The sequence below is a fragment of the Anomaloglossus baeobatrachus genome, unplaced genomic scaffold, assembly GCF_048569485.1.
Source record: "Anomaloglossus baeobatrachus isolate aAnoBae1 unplaced genomic scaffold, aAnoBae1.hap1 Scaffold_3382, whole genome shotgun sequence".
Taxonomy (NCBI): Eukaryota; Metazoa; Chordata; class Amphibia; order Anura; family Aromobatidae; genus Anomaloglossus; species Anomaloglossus baeobatrachus.
In genome coordinates, this window is record NW_027442756.1 from 22,666 (window position 1) to 36,287 (window position 13,622).

The 13,622-nt window shown below is 46.8% G+C and overlaps 7 non-coding genes and 2 pseudogenes across 7 annotated transcripts; all 9 read right to left on the reverse strand.

Annotated features, from left to right (window-relative positions):
- Nucleotides 1–361: 361 nt before the first annotated feature.
- LOC142271647 (U2 spliceosomal RNA) lies at nucleotides 362–552 on the reverse strand. The gene has a single exon (XR_012736664.1). It is a non-coding gene; the product is annotated as a U2 spliceosomal RNA (small nuclear RNA).
- A 1,387-nt stretch (nucleotides 553–1,939) lies between these two features.
- Nucleotides 1,940–2,130, reverse strand: LOC142271648 (U2 spliceosomal RNA). Its single transcript, XR_012736665.1, has one exon. It is a non-coding gene; the product is annotated as a U2 spliceosomal RNA (small nuclear RNA).
- A 1,387-nt stretch (nucleotides 2,131–3,517) lies between these two features.
- On the reverse strand, nucleotides 3,518–3,719 carry LOC142271691 (U2 spliceosomal RNA; annotated as a pseudogene).
- A 697-nt stretch (nucleotides 3,720–4,416) lies between these two features.
- On the reverse strand, nucleotides 4,417–4,558 carry LOC142271637 (U2 spliceosomal RNA; annotated as a pseudogene).
- A 1,387-nt stretch (nucleotides 4,559–5,945) lies between these two features.
- Nucleotides 5,946–6,136, reverse strand: LOC142271651 (U2 spliceosomal RNA). Its single transcript, XR_012736667.1, has one exon. It is a non-coding gene; the product is annotated as a U2 spliceosomal RNA (small nuclear RNA).
- Nucleotides 6,137–7,523: 1,387 nt separating this feature from the next.
- Nucleotides 7,524–7,714, reverse strand: LOC142271652 (U2 spliceosomal RNA). Its single transcript, XR_012736668.1, has one exon. It is a non-coding gene; the product is annotated as a U2 spliceosomal RNA (small nuclear RNA).
- A 1,387-nt stretch (nucleotides 7,715–9,101) lies between these two features.
- Nucleotides 9,102–9,292, reverse strand: LOC142271653 (U2 spliceosomal RNA). Its single transcript, XR_012736669.1, has one exon. It is a non-coding gene; the product is annotated as a U2 spliceosomal RNA (small nuclear RNA).
- Nucleotides 9,293–10,679: 1,387 nt separating this feature from the next.
- Nucleotides 10,680–10,870, reverse strand: LOC142271654 (U2 spliceosomal RNA). The gene has a single exon (XR_012736670.1). It is a non-coding gene; the product is annotated as a U2 spliceosomal RNA (small nuclear RNA).
- A 1,387-nt stretch (nucleotides 10,871–12,257) lies between these two features.
- LOC142271655 (U2 spliceosomal RNA) lies at nucleotides 12,258–12,448 on the reverse strand. Its single transcript, XR_012736671.1, has one exon. It is a non-coding gene; the product is annotated as a U2 spliceosomal RNA (small nuclear RNA).
- Nucleotides 12,449–13,622: the final 1,174 nt, after the last annotated feature.

The window sequence follows — 13,622 nt, forward strand, 5'->3', positions numbered from 1 at the left end:
GCGGAGAGATCGCACCAGATGCCAATTCTAGATGTTATCACACCTGTGGTCACTGCAGCAGCAGGTGAATCCACTTTGTCCAAAAGGGATCTATTCCATTCAATTGCAAATGATCTAGATAAGACAGAGAACTGCAGCACGGGGACATAGCCGAGTTGGTCAGGTTGAGTGGTGATGAGTTTGCTATTTGGATGAATAAAGAAAGTCAAAAGTGTGAAAGATAAAAAACAAAAGGAGGAAGTGTGAAAAGTGAATGGGCCAAATTGAGGTGCATATGAAGACGTATGCTTTCTTCCAATTCATTAAATCGGGCTAATATGAATCAGGTGAATTGAGTTCTGCTTTTGGAAACTGGGTTAAGAAGGGGTGCACCGTTCCTGGAGGTACTGCAATACCAGGTCAATGCGTGGAGTGGACAGAGCAAGCTCTTTTTCCATCTCCCTGTTCTAAAAATCCATTTAATATATGGTCCCCAGATAGGGGACGTATCAGATATTAAACTGATAAGAACAGATACTACACTTGATCTTAGCCAAAAGGCCGAGAAGCGATAACCAGAATTGGTTTGGGCCTCGAGTGGCACCCTGGCCTATGCCGGACACATCTTAGGGAGAGAGAGCGAGAGGGAGACAAACCCACGCCTACACAAGACATTTTGTCACCCAAGCCAACCCTTGAAAAGGCTGCTTTGCAGAGCCAAAACAAGAAGAATGGTGCGTTTTGCAGCCGCCGCCCACTGCAATGAATCTGAATAACTCCTCCTTTAGGGCGCAAGCAACTCCCCTCCCCCTTGCAGTCTTTCCAATTCACGATACAAAAAGACGGACAGGACAGGTTGCCTGACTTTCCGTCACTGCCACCCTTTGCCATCCTTACCCGTAGAAAGCCCTTTCATCATCCCCAAACCCTAATCTTTTCCCTTTCCTTCCCAGCCCCCAAACCCTGCCCTCTGTACCTTTCTCACCACCCGCTTCCCTTCTCCTGTCATCCCCCTACCACCCGGGAAAAAAAGAGATTGCCCCCTCCTTCCACTAGCCCACCCTCCCACCCAAAGAACAACTTCTTCTGCGCAGCTTGTTTTCTAGGCAGCAGCGCTATTGTGATGTCATCGGGGGGCATTGTGACAAGCCGCCAGTGTTCCGTCTCTTCATGTTGTGCACAGTTCAAACGGAAAATACATCAACAGGCAGACTACAGAAAAGCTTACTATCAAAGGTTAGAGGGGGGCTTTCTCAGAGGGCTTTTTACAGTTTTTCTATTCCCAATTAGCCGTTTAAGTGTACTTATTGAAAGTAGTAATTCTTTCATAGGCCGCCCTTTCTTAGTATTTGACGTTCCTTATATTGCGGTATGAGGCTTCGCAGTAGGTTGCAAACATTCATCACCCATGACTGTCCCCAATTGAGCTCAGAAGCTCAATGTCTATCATGACCTCTCTTTTAGAATGTCCAAGAGCAAGCAAACTATTCCTCCAGGAGAGGGCGCCAACAGACTACTAAAGAGATCATCATTACTCAAAGAAAACCCCAAAAACCAATGCATGATAGGAATAAACAGGTAACTTTCTTTGGAGTGGAAGCGGAGAGATCGCACCAGATGCCAATTCTAGATGTTATCACACCTGTGGTCACTGCAGCAGCAGGTGAATCCACTTTGTCCAAAAGGGATCTATTCCATTCAATTGCAAATGATCTAGATAAGACAGAGAACTGCAGCACGGGGACATAGCCGAGTTGGTCAGGTTGAGTGGTGATGAGTTTGCTATTTGGATGAATAAAGAAAGTCAAAAGTGTGAAAGATAAAAAACAAAAGGAGGAAGTGTGAAAAGTGAATGGGCCAAATTGAGGTGCATATGAAGACGTATGCTTTCTTCCAATTCATTAAATCGGGCTAATATGAATCAGGTGAATTGAGTTCTGCTTTTGGAAACTGGGTTAAGAAGGGGTGCACCGTTCCTGGAGGTACTGCAATACCAGGTCAATGCGTGGAGTGGACAGAGCAAGCTCTTTTTCCATCTCCCTGTTCTAAAAATCCATTTAATATATGGTCCCCAGATAGGGGACGTATCAGATATTAAACTGATAAGAACAGATACTACACTTGATCTTAGCCAAAAGGCCGAGAAGCGATAACCAGAATTGGTTTGGGCCTCGAGTGGCACCCTGGCCTATGCCGGACACATCTTAGGGAGAGAGAGCGAGAGGGAGACAAACCCACGCCTACACAAGACATTTTGTCACCCAAGCCAACCCTTGAAAAGGCTGCTTTGCAGAGCCAAAACAAGAAGAATGGTGCGTTTTGCAGCCGCCGCCCACTGCAATGAATCTGAATAACTCCTCCTTTAGGGCGCAAGCAACTCCCCTCCCCCTTGCAGTCTTTCCAATTCACGATACAAAAAGACGGACAGGACAGGTTGCCTGACTTTCCGTCACTGCCACCCTTTGCCATCCTTACCCGTAGAAAGCCCTTTCATCATCCCCAAACCCTAATCTTTTCCCTTTCCTTCCCAGCCCCCAAACCCTGCCCTCTGTACCTTTCTCACCACCCGCTTCCCTTCTCCTGTCATCCCCCTACCACCCGGGAAAAAAAGAGATTGCCCCCTCCTTCCACTAGCCCACCCTCCCACCCAAAGAACAACTTCTTCTGCGCAGCTTGTTTTCTAGGCAGCAGCGCTATTGTGATGTCATCGGGGGGCATTGTGACAAGCCGCCAGTGTTCCGTCTCTTCATGTTGTGCACAGTTCAAACGGAAAATACATCAACAGGCAGACTACAGAAAAGCTTACTATCAAAGGTTAGAGGGGGGCTTTCTCAGAGGGCTTTTTACAGTTTTTCTATTCCCAATTAGCCGTTTAAGTGTACTTATTGAAAGTAGTAATTCTTTCATAGGCCGCCCTTTCTTAGTATTTGACGTTCCTTATATTGCGGTATGAGGCTTCGCAGTAGGTTGCAAACATTCATCACCCATGACTGTCCCCAATTGAGCTCAGAAGCTCAATGTCTATCATGACCTCTCTTTTAGAATGTCCAAGAGCAAGCAAACTATTCCTCCAGGAGAGGGCGCCAACAGACTACTAAAGAGATCATCATTACTCAAAGAAAACCCCAAAAACCAATGCATGATAGGAATAAACAGGTAACTTTCTTTGGAGTGGAAGCGGAGAGATCGCACCAGATGCCAATTCTAGATGTTATCACACCTGTGGTCACTGCAGCAGCAGGTGAATCCACTTTGTCCAAAAGGGATCTATTCCATTCAATTGCAAATGATCTAGATAAGACAGAGAACTGCAGCACGGGGACATAGCCGAGTTGGTCAGGTTGAGTGGTGATGAGTTTGCTATTTGGATGAATAAAGAAAGTCAAAAGTGTGAAAGATAAAAAACAAAAGGAGGAAGTGTGAAAAGTGAATGGGCCAAATTGAGGTGCATATGAAGACGTATGCTTTCTTCCAATTCATTAAATCGGGCTAATATGAATCAGGTGAATTGAGTTCTGCTTTTGGAAACTGGGTTAAGAAGGGGTGCACCGTTCCTGGAGGTACTGCAATACCAGGTCAATGCGTGGAGTGGACAGAGCAAGCTCTTTTTCCATCTCCCTGTTCTAAAAATCCATTTAATATATGGTCCCCAGATAGGGGACGTATCAGATATTAAACTGATAAGAACAGATTTTTTTTTTTTATTTAATGAAGCTTTCCAAAGCACCGCAAAAATGCATGACCGAAGTCACACCAAAAACAGTGCAAAGGCTAGGATTCGTGTGGACCCCTCCGTGAGAAGAGGATCCCCAAAAATCAACCCCGTCCCTCCGAGCCAGAAGGCCACAGCGAGGGTCAGGGATCTTCGGTGCTCCCCCAAGCCGAAGCCTGGTTGAGCCTTGTTGTTGCTCCCAGCGTCCACCGAGGCATCTTACCCAAGTGGAGTAGGGAGCTACTAGTCGTTGGTTTCGCAGCCGAGACTGCCCGGACCGTCAACCGGTGTTGGTTTCTCAGCCCAAGGCTAACCGGACCTCCAACCGGGTGTTGGTTTCTCAGCCCAAGGCTGACCGGACCTCCAACCGGGTGTTGGTTTCTCAGCCCAAGGCTAACCGGACCTCCAACCGGGTGTTGGTTTCTCAGCCAAAGCTGACCCGGACCTCCAACCGGGTGTTGGTTTCTCAGCCCAAAGCTGACCGGACCTCCGACCGGGATTATAAAAATTTCCCTTCTTAGCCAGAAGGCCGGGATAGGGCAATATGCTTGGAAAGTATGAATAGGCAAGGCGCGGCGTGCGACAGAGTCTGAGGCTTACCAGGGTCCCAACCTAGCAAGTTCAGACTCCCTCCAGGGTGTCCATTCCTGGGGCACATTGCACCATAACCCCCACACTTACTCAGTCTAATAGCCTCGATCCTGGTAGGGCCATGGTTTCCTCTAGATGGATATACTATCCTCCCAAAGTACTAACAAGCGCAACCTTCCAGTGTGCATTGCATCATTGTACTAAGGTGGCCGGAGCCTTAAACCACCTTTTCGAACGATACTACACTTGATCTTAGCCAAAAGGCCGAGAAGCGATAACCAGAATTGGTTTGGGCCTCGAGTGGCACCCTGGCCTATGCCGGACACATCTTAGGGAGAGAGAGCGAGAGGGAGACAAACCCACGCCTACACAAGACATTTTGTCACCCAAGCCAACCCTTGAAAAGGCTGCTTTGCAGAGCCAAAACAAGAAGAATGGTGCGTTTTGCAGCCGCCGCCCACTGCAATGAATCTGAATAACTCCTCCTTTAGGGCGCAAGCAACTCCCCTCCCCCTTGCAGTCTTTCCAATTCACGATACAAAAAGACGGACAGGACAGGTTGCCTGACTTTCCGTCACTGCCACCCTTTGCCATCCTTACCCGTAGAAAGCCCTTTCATCATCCCCAAACCCTAATCTTTTCCCTTTCCTTCCCAGCCCCCAAACCCTGCCCTCTGTACCTTTCTCACCACCCGCTTCCCTTCTCCTGTCATCCCCCTACCACCCGGGAAAAAAAGAGATTGCCCCCTCCTTCCACTAGCCCACCCTCCCACCCAAAGAACAACTTCTTCTGCGCAGCTTGTTTTCTAGGCAGCAGCGCTATTGTGATGTCATCGGGGGGCATTGTGACAAGCCGCCAGTGTTCCGTCTCTTCATGTTGTGCACAGTTCAAACGGAAAATACATCAACAGGCAGACTACAGAAAAGCTTACTATCAAAGGTTAGAGGGGGGCTTTCTCAGAGGGCTTTTTACAGTTTTTCTATTCCCAATTAGCCGTTTAAGTGTACTTATTGAAAGTAGTAATTCTTTCATAGGCCGCCCTTTCTTAGTATTTGACGTTCCTTATATTGCGGTATGAGGCTTCGCAGTAGGTTGCAAACATTCATCACCCATGACTGTCCCCAATTGAGCTCAGAAGCTCAATGTCTATCATGACCTCTCTTTTAGAATGTCCAAGAGCAAGCAAACTATTCCTCCAGGAGAGGGCGCCAACAGACTACTAAAGAGATCATCATTACTCAAAGAAAACCCCAAAAACCAATGCATGATAGGAATAAACAGGTAACTTTCTTTGGAGTGGAAGCGGAGAGATCGCACCAGATGCCAATTCTAGATGTTATCACACCTGTGGTCACTGCAGCAGCAGGTGAATCCACTTTGTCCAAAAGGGATCTATTCCATTCAATTGCAAATGATCTAGATAAGACAGAGAACTGCAGCACGGGGACATAGCCGAGTTGGTCAGGTTGAGTGGTGATGAGTTTGCTATTTGGATGAATAAAGAAAGTCAAAAGTGTGAAAGATAAAAAACAAAAGGAGGAAGTGTGAAAAGTGAATGGGCCAAATTGAGGTGCATATGAAGACGTATGCTTTCTTCCAATTCATTAAATCGGGCTAATATGAATCAGGTGAATTGAGTTCTGCTTTTGGAAACTGGGTTAAGAAGGGGTGCACCGTTCCTGGAGGTACTGCAATACCAGGTCAATGCGTGGAGTGGACAGAGCAAGCTCTTTTTCCATCTCCCTGTTCTAAAAATCCATTTAATATATGGTCCCCAGATAGGGGACGTATCAGATATTAAACTGATAAGAACAGATACTACACTTGATCTTAGCCAAAAGGCCGAGAAGCGATAACCAGAATTGGTTTGGGCCTCGAGTGGCACCCTGGCCTATGCCGGACACATCTTAGGGAGAGAGAGCGAGAGGGAGACAAACCCACGCCTACACAAGACATTTTGTCACCCAAGCCAACCCTTGAAAAGGCTGCTTTGCAGAGCCAAAACAAGAAGAATGGTGCGTTTTGCAGCCGCCGCCCACTGCAATGAATCTGAATAACTCCTCCTTTAGGGCGCAAGCAACTCCCCTCCCCCTTGCAGTCTTTCCAATTCACGATACAAAAAGACGGACAGGACAGGTTGCCTGACTTTCCGTCACTGCCACCCTTTGCCATCCTTACCCGTAGAAAGCCCTTTCATCATCCCCAAACCCTAATCTTTTCCCTTTCCTTCCCAGCCCCCAAACCCTGCCCTCTGTACCTTTCTCACCACCCGCTTCCCTTCTCCTGTCATCCCCCTACCACCCGGGAAAAAAAGAGATTGCCCCCTCCTTCCACTAGCCCACCCTCCCACCCAAAGAACAACTTCTTCTGCGCAGCTTGTTTTCTAGGCAGCAGCGCTATTGTGATGTCATCGGGGGGCATTGTGACAAGCCGCCAGTGTTCCGTCTCTTCATGTTGTGCACAGTTCAAACGGAAAATACATCAACAGGCAGACTACAGAAAAGCTTACTATCAAAGGTTAGAGGGGGGCTTTCTCAGAGGGCTTTTTACAGTTTTTCTATTCCCAATTAGCCGTTTAAGTGTACTTATTGAAAGTAGTAATTCTTTCATAGGCCGCCCTTTCTTAGTATTTGACGTTCCTTATATTGCGGTATGAGGCTTCGCAGTAGGTTGCAAACATTCATCACCCATGACTGTCCCCAATTGAGCTCAGAAGCTCAATGTCTATCATGACCTCTCTTTTAGAATGTCCAAGAGCAAGCAAACTATTCCTCCAGGAGAGGGCGCCAACAGACTACTAAAGAGATCATCATTACTCAAAGAAAACCCCAAAAACCAATGCATGATAGGAATAAACAGGTAACTTTCTTTGGAGTGGAAGCGGAGAGATCGCACCAGATGCCAATTCTAGATGTTATCACACCTGTGGTCACTGCAGCAGCAGGTGAATCCACTTTGTCCAAAAGGGATCTATTCCATTCAATTGCAAATGATCTAGATAAGACAGAGAACTGCAGCACGGGGACATAGCCGAGTTGGTCAGGTTGAGTGGTGATGAGTTTGCTATTTGGATGAATAAAGAAAGTCAAAAGTGTGAAAGATAAAAAACAAAAGGAGGAAGTGTGAAAAGTGAATGGGCCAAATTGAGGTGCATATGAAGACGTATGCTTTCTTCCAATTCATTAAATCGGGCTAATATGAATCAGGTGAATTGAGTTCTGCTTTTGGAAACTGGGTTAAGAAGGGGTGCACCGTTCCTGGAGGTACTGCAATACCAGGTCAATGCGTGGAGTGGACAGAGCAAGCTCTTTTTCCATCTCCCTGTTCTAAAAATCCATTTAATATATGGTCCCCAGATAGGGGACGTATCAGATATTAAACTGATAAGAACAGATACTACACTTGATCTTAGCCAAAAGGCCGAGAAGCGATAACCAGAATTGGTTTGGGCCTCGAGTGGCACCCTGGCCTATGCCGGACACATCTTAGGGAGAGAGAGCGAGAGGGAGACAAACCCACGCCTACACAAGACATTTTGTCACCCAAGCCAACCCTTGAAAAGGCTGCTTTGCAGAGCCAAAACAAGAAGAATGGTGCGTTTTGCAGCCGCCGCCCACTGCAATGAATCTGAATAACTCCTCCTTTAGGGCGCAAGCAACTCCCCTCCCCCTTGCAGTCTTTCCAATTCACGATACAAAAAGACGGACAGGACAGGTTGCCTGACTTTCCGTCACTGCCACCCTTTGCCATCCTTACCCGTAGAAAGCCCTTTCATCATCCCCAAACCCTAATCTTTTCCCTTTCCTTCCCAGCCCCCAAACCCTGCCCTCTGTACCTTTCTCACCACCCGCTTCCCTTCTCCTGTCATCCCCCTACCACCCGGGAAAAAAAGAGATTGCCCCCTCCTTCCACTAGCCCACCCTCCCACCCAAAGAACAACTTCTTCTGCGCAGCTTGTTTTCTAGGCAGCAGCGCTATTGTGATGTCATCGGGGGGCATTGTGACAAGCCGCCAGTGTTCCGTCTCTTCATGTTGTGCACAGTTCAAACGGAAAATACATCAACAGGCAGACTACAGAAAAGCTTACTATCAAAGGTTAGAGGGGGGCTTTCTCAGAGGGCTTTTTACAGTTTTTCTATTCCCAATTAGCCGTTTAAGTGTACTTATTGAAAGTAGTAATTCTTTCATAGGCCGCCCTTTCTTAGTATTTGACGTTCCTTATATTGCGGTATGAGGCTTCGCAGTAGGTTGCAAACATTCATCACCCATGACTGTCCCCAATTGAGCTCAGAAGCTCAATGTCTATCATGACCTCTCTTTTAGAATGTCCAAGAGCAAGCAAACTATTCCTCCAGGAGAGGGCGCCAACAGACTACTAAAGAGATCATCATTACTCAAAGAAAACCCCAAAAACCAATGCATGATAGGAATAAACAGGTAACTTTCTTTGGAGTGGAAGCGGAGAGATCGCACCAGATGCCAATTCTAGATGTTATCACACCTGTGGTCACTGCAGCAGCAGGTGAATCCACTTTGTCCAAAAGGGATCTATTCCATTCAATTGCAAATGATCTAGATAAGACAGAGAACTGCAGCACGGGGACATAGCCGAGTTGGTCAGGTTGAGTGGTGATGAGTTTGCTATTTGGATGAATAAAGAAAGTCAAAAGTGTGAAAGATAAAAAACAAAAGGAGGAAGTGTGAAAAGTGAATGGGCCAAATTGAGGTGCATATGAAGACGTATGCTTTCTTCCAATTCATTAAATCGGGCTAATATGAATCAGGTGAATTGAGTTCTGCTTTTGGAAACTGGGTTAAGAAGGGGTGCACCGTTCCTGGAGGTACTGCAATACCAGGTCAATGCGTGGAGTGGACAGAGCAAGCTCTTTTTCCATCTCCCTGTTCTAAAAATCCATTTAATATATGGTCCCCAGATAGGGGACGTATCAGATATTAAACTGATAAGAACAGATACTACACTTGATCTTAGCCAAAAGGCCGAGAAGCGATAACCAGAATTGGTTTGGGCCTCGAGTGGCACCCTGGCCTATGCCGGACACATCTTAAGGAGAGAGAGCGAGAGGGAGACAAACCCACGCCTACACAAGACATTTTGTCACCCAAGCCAACCCTTGAAAAGGCTGCTTTGCAGAGCCAAAACAAGAAGAATGGTGCGTTTTGCAGCCGCCGCCCACTGCAATGAATCTGAATAACTCCTCCTTTAGGGCGCAAGCAACTCCCCTCCCCCTTGCAGTCTTTCCAATTCACGATACAAAAAGACGGACAGGACAGGTTGCCTGACTTTCCGTCACTGCCACCCTTTGCCATCCTTACCCGTAGAAAGCCCTTTCATCATCCCCAAACCCTAATCTTTTCCCTTTCCTTCCCAGCCCCCAAACCCTGCCCTCTGTACCTTTCTCACCACCCGCTTCCCTTCTCCTGTCATCCCCCTACCACCCGGGAAAAAAAGAGATTGCCCCCTCCTTCCACTAGCCCACCCTCCCACCCAAAGAACAACTTCTTCTGCGCAGCTTGTTTTCTAGGCAGCAGCGCTATTGTGATGTCATCGGGGGGCATTGTGACAAGCCGCCAGTGTTCCGTCTCTTCATGTTGTGCACAGTTCAAACGGAAAATACATCAACAGGCAGACTACAGAAAAGCTTACTATCAAAGGTTAGAGGGGGGCTTTCTCAGAGGGCTTTTTACAGTTTTTCTATTCCCAATTAGCCGTTTAAGTGTACTTATTGAAAGTAGTAATTCTTTCATAGGCCGCCCTTTCTTAGTATTTGACGTTCCTTATATTGCGGTATGAGGCTTCGCAGTAGGTTGCAAACATTCATCACCCATGACTGTCCCCAATTGAGCTCAGAAGCTCAATGTCTATCATGACCTCTCTTTTAGAATGTCCAAGAGCAAGCAAACTATTCCTCCAGGAGAGGGCGCCAACAGACTACTAAAGAGATCATCATTACTCAAAGAAAACCCCAAAAACCAATGCATGATAGGAATAAACAGGTAACTTTCTTTGGAGTGGAAGCGGAGAGATCGCACCAGATGCCAATTCTAGATGTTATCACACCTGTGGTCACTGCAGCAGCAGGTGAATCCACTTTGTCCAAAAGGGATCTATTCCATTCAATTGCAAATGATCTAGATAAGACAGAGAACTGCAGCACGGGGACATAGCCGAGTTGGTCAGGTTGAGTGGTGATGAGTTTGCTATTTGGATGAATAAAGAAAGTCAAAAGTGTGAAAGATAAAAAACAAAAGGAGGAAGTGTGAAAAGTGAATGGGCCAAATTGAGGTGCATATGAAGACGTATGCTTTCTTCCAATTCATTAAATCGGGCTAATATGAATCAGGTGAATTGAGTTCTGCTTTTGGAAACTGGGTTAAGAAGGGGTGCACCGTTCCTGGAGGTACTGCAATACCAGGTCAATGCGTGGAGTGGACAGAGCAAGCTCTTTTTCCATCTCCCTGTTCTAAAAATCCATTTAATATATGGTCCCCAGATAGGGGACGTATCAGATATTAAACTGATAAGAACAGATACTACACTTGATCTTAGCCAAAAGGCCGAGAAGCGATAACCAGAATTGGTTTGGGCCTCGAGTGGCACCCTGGCCTATGCCGGACACATCTTAGGGAGAGAGAGCGAGAGGGAGACAAACCCACGCCTACACAAGACATTTTGTCACCCAAGCCAACCCTTGAAAAGGCTGCTTTGCAGAGCCAAAACAAGAAGAATGGTGCGTTTTGCAGCCGCCGCCCACTGCAATGAATCTGAATAACTCCTCCTTTAGGGCGCAAGCAACTCCCCTCCCCCTTGCAGTCTTTCCAATTCACGATACAAAAAGACGGACAGGACAGGTTGCCTGACTTTCCGTCACTGCCACCCTTTGCCATCCTTACCCGTAGAAAGCCCTTTCATCATCCCCAAACCCTAATCTTTTCCCTTTCCTTCCCAGCCCCCAAACCCTGCCCTCTGTACCTTTCTCACCACCCGCTTCCCTTCTCCTGTCATCCCCCTACCACCCGGGAAAAAAAGAGATTGCCCCCTCCTTCCACTAGCCCACCCTCCCACCCAAAGAACAACTTCTTCTGCGCAGCTTGTTTTCTAGGCAGCAGCGCTATTGTGATGTCATCGGGGGGCATTGTGACAAGCCGCCAGTGTTCCGTCTCTTCATGTTGTGCACAGTTCAAACGGAAAATACATCAACAGGCAGACTACAGAAAAGCTTACTATCAAAGGTTAGAGGGGGGCTTTCTCAGAGGGCTTTTTACAGTTTTTCTATTCCCAATTAGCCGTTTAAGTGTACTTATTGAAAGTAGTAATTCTTTCATAGGCCGCCCTTTCTTAGTATTTGACGTTCCTTATATTGCGGTATGAGGCTTCGCAGTAGGTTGCAAACATTCATCACCCATGACTGTCCCCAATTGAGCTCAGAAGCTCAATGTCTATCATGACCTCTCTTTTAGAATGTCCAAGAGCAAGCAAACTATTCCTCCAGGAGAGGGCGCCAACAGACTACTAAAGAGATCATCATTACTCAAAGAAAACCCCAAAAACCAATGCATGATAGGAATAAACAGGTAACTTTCTTTGGAGTGGAAGCGGAGAGATCGCACCAGATGCCAATTCTAGATGTTATCACACCTGTGGTCACTGCAGCAGCAGGTGAATCCACTTTGTCCAAAAGGGATCTATTCCATTCAATTGCAAATGATCTAGATAAGACAGAGAACTGCAGCACGGGGACATAGCCGAGTTGGTCAGGTTGAGTGGTGATGAGTTTGCTATTTGGATGAATAAAGAAAGTCAAAAGTGTGAAAGATAAAAAACAAAAGGAGGAAGTGTGAAAAGTGAATGGGCCAAATTGAGGTGCATATGAAGACGTATGCTTTCTTCCAATTCATTAAATCGGGCTAATATGAATCAGGTGAATTGAGTTCTGCTTTTGGAAACTGGGTTAAGAAGGGGTGCACCGTTCCTGGAGGTACTGCAATACCAGGTCAATGCGTGGAGTGGACAGAGCAAGCTCTTTTTCCATCTCCCTGTTCTAAAAATCCATTTAATATATGGTCCCCAGATAGGGGACGTATCAGATATTAAACTGATAAGAACAGATACTACACTTGATCTTAGCCAAAAGGCCGAGAAGCGATAACCAGAATTGGTTTGGGCCTCGAGTGGCACCCTGGCCTATGCCGGACACATCTTAGGGAGAGAGAGCGAGAGGGAGACAAACCCACGCCTACACAAGACATTTTGTCACCCAAGCCAACCCTTGAAAAGGCTGCTTTGCAGAGCCAAAACAAGAAGAATGGTGCGTTTTGCAGCCGCCGCCCACTGCAATGAATCTGAATAACTCCTCCTTTAGGGCGCAAGCAACTCCCCTCCCCCTTGCAGTCTTTCCAATTCACGATACAAAAAGACGGACAGGACAGGTTGCCTGACTTTCCGTCACTGCCACCCTTTGCCATCCTTACCCGTAGAAAGCCCTTTCATCATCCCCAAACCCTAATCTTTTCCCTTTCCTTCCCAGCCCCCAAACCCTGCCCTCTGTACCTTTCTCACCACCCGCTTCCCTTCTCCTGTCATCCCCCTACCACCCGGGAAAAAAAGAGATTGCCCCCTCCTTCCACTAGCCCACCCTCCCACCCAAAGAACAACTTCTTCTGCGCAGCTTGTTTTCTAGGCAGCAGCGCTATTGTGATGTCATCGGGGGGCATTGTGACAAGCCGCCAGTGTTCCGTCTCTTCATGTTGTGCACAGTTCAAACGGAAAATACATCAACAGGCAGACTACAGAAAAGCTTACTATCAAAGGTTAGAGGGGGGCTTTCTCAGAGGGCTTTTTACAGTTTTTCTATTCCCAATTAGCCGTTTAAGTGTACTTATTGAAAGTAGTAATTCTTTCATAGGCCGCCCTTTCTTAGTATTTGACGTTCCTTATATTGCGGTATGAGGCTTCGCAGTAGGTTGCAAACATTCATCACCCATGACTGTCCCCAATTGAGCTCAGAAGCTCAATGTCTATCATGACCTCTCTTTTAGAATGTCCAAGAGCAAGCAAACTATTCCTCCAGGAGAGGGCGCCAACAGACTACTAAAGAGATCATCATTACTCAAAGAAAACCCCAAAAACCAATGCATGATAGGAATAAACAGGTAACTTTCTTTGGAGTGGAAGCGGAGAGATCGCACCAGATGCCAATTCTAGATGTTATCACACCTGTGGTCACTGCAGCAGCAGGTGAATCCACTTTGTCCAAAAGGGATCTATTCCATTCAATTGCAAATGATCTAGATAAGACAGAGAACTGCAGCACGGGGACAT